Here is a 6,036-nt window from a genome sequence, read left to right as displayed (position 1 = left end):
TCTTCAGAGTAGTGTATTGCACTGAAATATGTAACTCCCATTAAAGACCTTTTAAAATTTTAAAGTTGGTTTTTAGGGAGTTTTCTCCCTCCACAATTTTTTAAAATTGTTTCTTTCCTATCCTAGTGAAGTGGGCATCTGGATGTTTTGATGTTTTCAGTTGTCACCAGGCAATGGAATCACTCATTTCCCTCCAGTCAACTAGAATTTGAAAATTTTAAAGTTTATGCTATGTCTGAGAGTGGTTGGATGGTCTTAATCTTACTTTATGAGATTTATTTGAGATCTTTACATTATGAGGGAGCACACATTTGAGACCAATTTTAATGTTTTTTTCTTGGAAAAATAGTACACTTAGGAGTTAAACTTTGTCCCAACAACTGATTTTTATTAGTAAGGAGGCTGTTGAAACATAGGACTCAGGAATAACAGAACAGAGGAACAGAATTGTTAAAAGATGGCTTTCTGGTTATTCAGCTGCTAGTCACGTACTCATTTTAATAAAACTTTTCCACCAAAATACCTTGTGAAGTCATAAGACGTGATACATGTATATTTATATGTGTATATAGAAAGGCATTTTCTGTCCAAGGCAGACAGAGACCACTGACTGTGTTATGGCAGTAAGTTATATGATGTAAACTAAAATCTTATACAATATAAACGGTATATAGTTTTAAAAGTAAAAATGTATGTATGCCCTTTTACACTGCAAGTGAAAATTAATCAGAATCTACATTTCCCCAAATAATTTGAGGCACATGATTAATTTCTCACAGGTAGCTTCGGGGCACAGTGTCATGTATTTGTCAGTCAGAAACATTTGTTACAATAATGTCACCAAATGTTGAAGGAGTGGGAATGAGAGTAATATACTTCCTCTTAGCCAAACTTTCTAAATTTGATCAATCACTTTTAGTAGAAAAGGACTTTACAGGGAGGTTACCATAATCTCCAAATGGCAGGAATTTAGAAGACTGTTAAAATTTTACTGAAATAAACTACGTGAAAAAGTTTTATTTTGCTTTTTCTGAAAAGTGAAAAGCAGTGTTCTTAATATTAGCAACATTTTAAGCAAAGGAAATACGCTATCAAAAAATGTTAGCCAATTTTATATATTTTAATTCTAAGAAGTTGCACCCACTCAGTATCTCTTAACCTCGTATTCCTGAACATGTCTCAAAGTTTGTCTGAAATAACCATAAACTGTGATGCCACTGGACGAAGACCATGAAAGAGTTTGTGTTGAAAGCCTGATTAAAGCATATTTGAATGACCTTTATAAAATTTTAGAATACCAAGGATTATGCACATTGACAGTGAGTGAAATGGAATAACCAGAGATAAAAAGAATTTTTGATCCAAAGGAAAAAGACATCAATCCAGAATTTAGCCATAAAACATACTTTTGCAGCTACTTAAAACTAAAGAGGCTTATAAATCTTTCCCTCTCTCCTCACAGTCCATCTAAGAAGAGAAATCATTCACAGAAGATAAGTATAGTCTGAAGAACTAACAGGGAACATTTCCCCTTTTGTAATTACTTTGAATATCAAATTAAAGTTTGCTCTCTGTATTTTTCCTACTGTTAAATTAGTTAAAAAAAAATCAGATAAATACTGGTAAAGATTTGTTTCAGCTTTCTAAGAATCTTTTAAGTAACACCATGAATATATATGTAATCAAAAAGTGATGAACCCTAAGAAGAAAAATAGATTGTGCCCAGTGAAAGAAAGTGATAAGGAGATGTGGTTGGGATTGAAGGATCAAGGAAGTCCTTTATAGGGAAGAACATACTTAAGCTGAGACCTGGAAAATTCAAGGTGGAAGAAATAGCAGGCTTGAAAGCAAAATTGGAAGAAAACTTGGTGGGCTTGATAAACAGAAAAAAACCATGTGGCAAGAGAATGGAGATTTCAGGAGTGCAAAACTGGAGAATCAGGCAGGTCTGGATAATAGAGAGCTCTGTAGGCCATGGACAAGAATATGGATTTTATTTTAAATATAATGAAAACTTATAAATGTTGCTTTAAGGGCAGTGACATGATCTAACAAACATTAAAAATCATGGCACTTGCAGTTATGTGAAAAGTGAACTAAAATGGGGAAAGAGGCAAATGAGAGATTAGTATGGAAGACTATTAGATTTGTCTAATAAGAGATGGTAGTGGTTTTGACTAAGGTGGTGGTGCAGGTAATGGAGAGAATAAGTCTGTATTTGCAGTAAATGTAGAGATTTGGTTATGATTTGATATTGAAGGTAAAGAAGAGGATGTGTCAAAAATGCTTGGTTTCTGGTGTGGGAAAGTGCATGAATCTAGGTGCCTTTAATTAAGAAATGAAATTACCCTTCACGTGACCCATATCAATTATTGAAACTGGGGTGGTGTTGTCTCCAACTATTAGTGCTGTATTGTCTATTTCTTCCTTCGATTTTTTAAAAAATAAATTTATTTATTTATTGGCTGTGTTGGGTCTTTGTTGCTGCACACGGGCTTTCTCCAGTTGCTGCAAGTGGGGGCCACTCTTCATTGTGGTGCGCTGGCTCCTCATTGTAGTGGCTTCTCTTGTTGTGGAGCACAGGCTCTAGGTGCATGGGCTTCAATAGTTGTGGCACACAGGCTCAACAGTTGTGGCACACGGGCCAAGCTGATCTGTGGCATGTGGAATCTTCCCAGAGCAGGGCTCGAACCTGTGTCCCCTGCATTGGCAGGCGGATTCTTAACCACCGCGCCACCTAGGAAGTCCCCTTCCTTCAATTTTGTCAGTTTTTGCTTCATGTATTTTGGGGCTTTGCTGTTAGGTACATACTTTTTTTTGTTGGTTTTTTTTATTTTTAAAATTTTTTATTGAAGTATGGTTGATTTAAAATATCATTATGGTTTCAAGTGTACAGCACAGTTAGATTCTCTTCCCTTATAGGTTACTACAAAATATTGAGTATAGTTACCTATGCTATACAGTAAGTCCTTGTTGGGTATCTTTTTATATATAATAGTGTGTATATGTTAATCCCAACCTCTTAATTTATCCCTCTCCCCATCCCCCTTTTCCCTTTGGTAACCATAATTTTATTTTCTTTGTGAGTCTCTTCCTGTTTTGAACTCTACATATAAGTGATATCACATATTTATCTTTCTCTGTCTGGCTTACTTCATGTAATATGATACTCTCTAGGTCCATCCATGTTGCTGAAAATGGCATTATTTCACTCTTTTTTTTTATGGCTGAGTAATATTCCATTGTGTGTGTGTGTATATATATATATATATGCATACACACCACATCTTCTTTATCCATTCATCTGTCGATGGACATTTACATTGCTTCCATGTCTTAGATATAGTAAATAGTACTGCTGTGAACATTGGGGTGCATGTATGTTTTTGAATTATGGTTTTCTCTGAATATATGCCCAAAAGTGGGACTGCAGGATTGTATGGTAGCTCTATCTTTAATTTTTAAGGAAAACTCCCTACTGTTTTCCATAGTGCTGCACCAATTTACATGAACACCAACAGTGTAGTTTTTTTCTCCACACTCTCCCCAGCATTTATTATTCATAGACTTTTTGGTGATGGATATTCTAACCAGTGTGAGGTGACACCTCATTGTAGTTTTGATTTGCATTTCTCTAATAATTTGCAATGTTGAGCATCTCTTCATGTGCTTTTGGCCATCTATATGTCTTTTTTGAAGAAACGTCTACTTAGATCTTCTGCCCTTTTTTTGTTTGGGTTAGTTTTTGATATTGAGTTATATGAACTGTTTGTATATTCTGGAGATTGATCCCTTGTCAGTTGCATTGTTTGCAAATACTTTCTCCCATTCAATAGGTTGTATTTTCATTATATTTATGGTTTCCTTTGATGTGAAAAAATTTTAGGTTTAATTAGGTCCCATTTGTTTATTTTTGTTTTTATTTCTATTGCTCTAGGAGATGAATCAAAAAAGATTTTGCTGGTATTTATGTCAAAGAGTATCCTGCCTATGTTTTCCCCTAGGAGTTTTATAGTATCCAGTCTTACATTTAAGTCTTTAATGCATGTTGAATTTATTCTTGTGTATGGAGTTAGAGAATGTTCTAATTTCATTCTTTTACATGTGGCTGTCCAGTTTTCTCAACACCACTTATTGAAGAGACTGTCTTTTCTCCATTGTATATTCTTGCCTCCTTTGCCATAGATTAATTCGTCATAGGTGTGTGGGTTTATTTCTGGGCTTTCTATCCTTTTCCATTTATCTGTAAGTCTGTTTTTGTGCCAGTACCATACTGTTTTGATTACTGTGTGCTTATAGTATAGTCTGAAGTCAGGGACCCTGATTCCTCTAGCTCTGGTTTTCTTTATCAAGATTGCTGTGGCTATTTGGGGTTTTTTGTACTTCCATGCAAATTTTAAGATTTTTTTGTTCTAGTTCTGTGAAAAATGCCATTGGTAATCTGATACAGATTGCAATGAATCTGTAGACTGCCTTAGGTAGTATAGTCATTTTGACAATATTGATTCTTCCAATCGAAGAGCATAGTATAACTTTCCATCTGTTTGTATCATCTTTGATTTCTTTCATCAGTGTCTTATATTTTTTGGATTTACAGGTCTTTTGTCTCCTTATGGCGGTTTATTCCTAGATATTTTGTTTTTTTAATGTGATGGTAAATGGGATTGTTTCCTTAATTTCTCTTTCTGATCTTTCATTGTTAGTGTATAGAAATGCAAGAGATTTCTGTGTATTAATTTTGTTTTCTGCAACTTTACCAAATTAATTGATGAGCTCTAGTAGTTTTCTGGTAACATCTTTAGAATTTTCCATGTATAGTATCATGTCATCTATAAACAGTGACAGTTTTACTTCTTTTCCAATTTGGATTCCATTTATTTCTTTTTCTTCTCTGATTGCTAGGGCTAGGACTTCCAAAACAATGTTGAATAAATGTGGTAAAAGTGGATATCCTTGCCTTGTTTCTGATCTTAGAGGAAATGGTTTCAGGCTTTGCACCACTGAGTGTGATGTTAGCTGTAGGTTTGTCATATATGACTTTTATTATGTTGAGGTAGGTTCTCTCTGTGCCCACTTTCTGGAGTTTTTAATCATAAATGGATGTTGAATTTTGTCAAAAGCTTTTCCTACATCTACTGATATGATCATATGGTTTTTATTCGTCAATTTTTTAATGTGGTATATCACACTGATTGATTTGTGAAAAACCCTTGCATTCTAGGGATAAATCCCACTTGATCATGGTGCATAATCCTTTTAATGTATTGTTGGGTTCAGTTCATTAGTATTTTGTTGAGGATTTTCACATCAATGTTCATCAGTGCTACTGGCCTGTAATTTTCTTTTTTTGTGTATCTTTGTCTGGTTTTGGTATCAGCATCATGGTGGCCTCACAGAATGAGTTTGAAAGTGTTCCTTCCTCTGCAATTTTTTGGAATAGTTTCAGAAGGAAAGATGTTAACTCTTCTCTAAATGTTTAACAGAATTCACCTGTGAAGCCCTCTGGTCCTGGACTTTTGTTGGTTGGGAGTTTTGTAATCACAGATGCAATTACAGTCCTTGTGACTGATCTGTTCATATTTTCTATTTCTTTCTGGTTCTGTGTTGGGAGATTGTACCTTTCTAAGAATTTGTCCATTTCTTCTAGGTTGTCCATTTTATTGGCATATAGTTGCCTGTAATAGTCTCTTATGGTCCACCGTATTTCTGTGGTGTCAGTTATAACTTCTCCTCTTTCATTTCTAATTATATTGATTTGTGTCCTCTCCCTTTTTTTATTGATGAGTCTGGCTAAACATTTATTAATTTTGTTTATCTTTTCAAAGAACCAGCTTTTAGTTTCATTTATCTTTTCTATTGTTTTCTTTGACTCTGTTTTGTTTATTTCTCCTCTGATTGTTATGATTTCTTTTACTAACTTTGGGTTTTGTTTGTTCTTTCATTAGTTGCTTTAGGTGCAAGGTTAGGTTGTTTATCTGAGATTTTTCTTGTTTCCTGAGGTAATTATAAACTTCTCTCTTAGAACTATTTTTGCTG

The sequence above is a fragment of the Hippopotamus amphibius genome, chromosome 6, assembly GCF_030028045.1.
Source record: "Hippopotamus amphibius kiboko isolate mHipAmp2 chromosome 6, mHipAmp2.hap2, whole genome shotgun sequence".
Lineage (NCBI taxonomy): Eukaryota > Metazoa > Chordata > Mammalia > Artiodactyla > Hippopotamidae > Hippopotamus > Hippopotamus amphibius.
The sequence above is the reverse complement of the archived record's forward strand: the minus strand, read 5'-3'. Positions refer to the sequence as shown.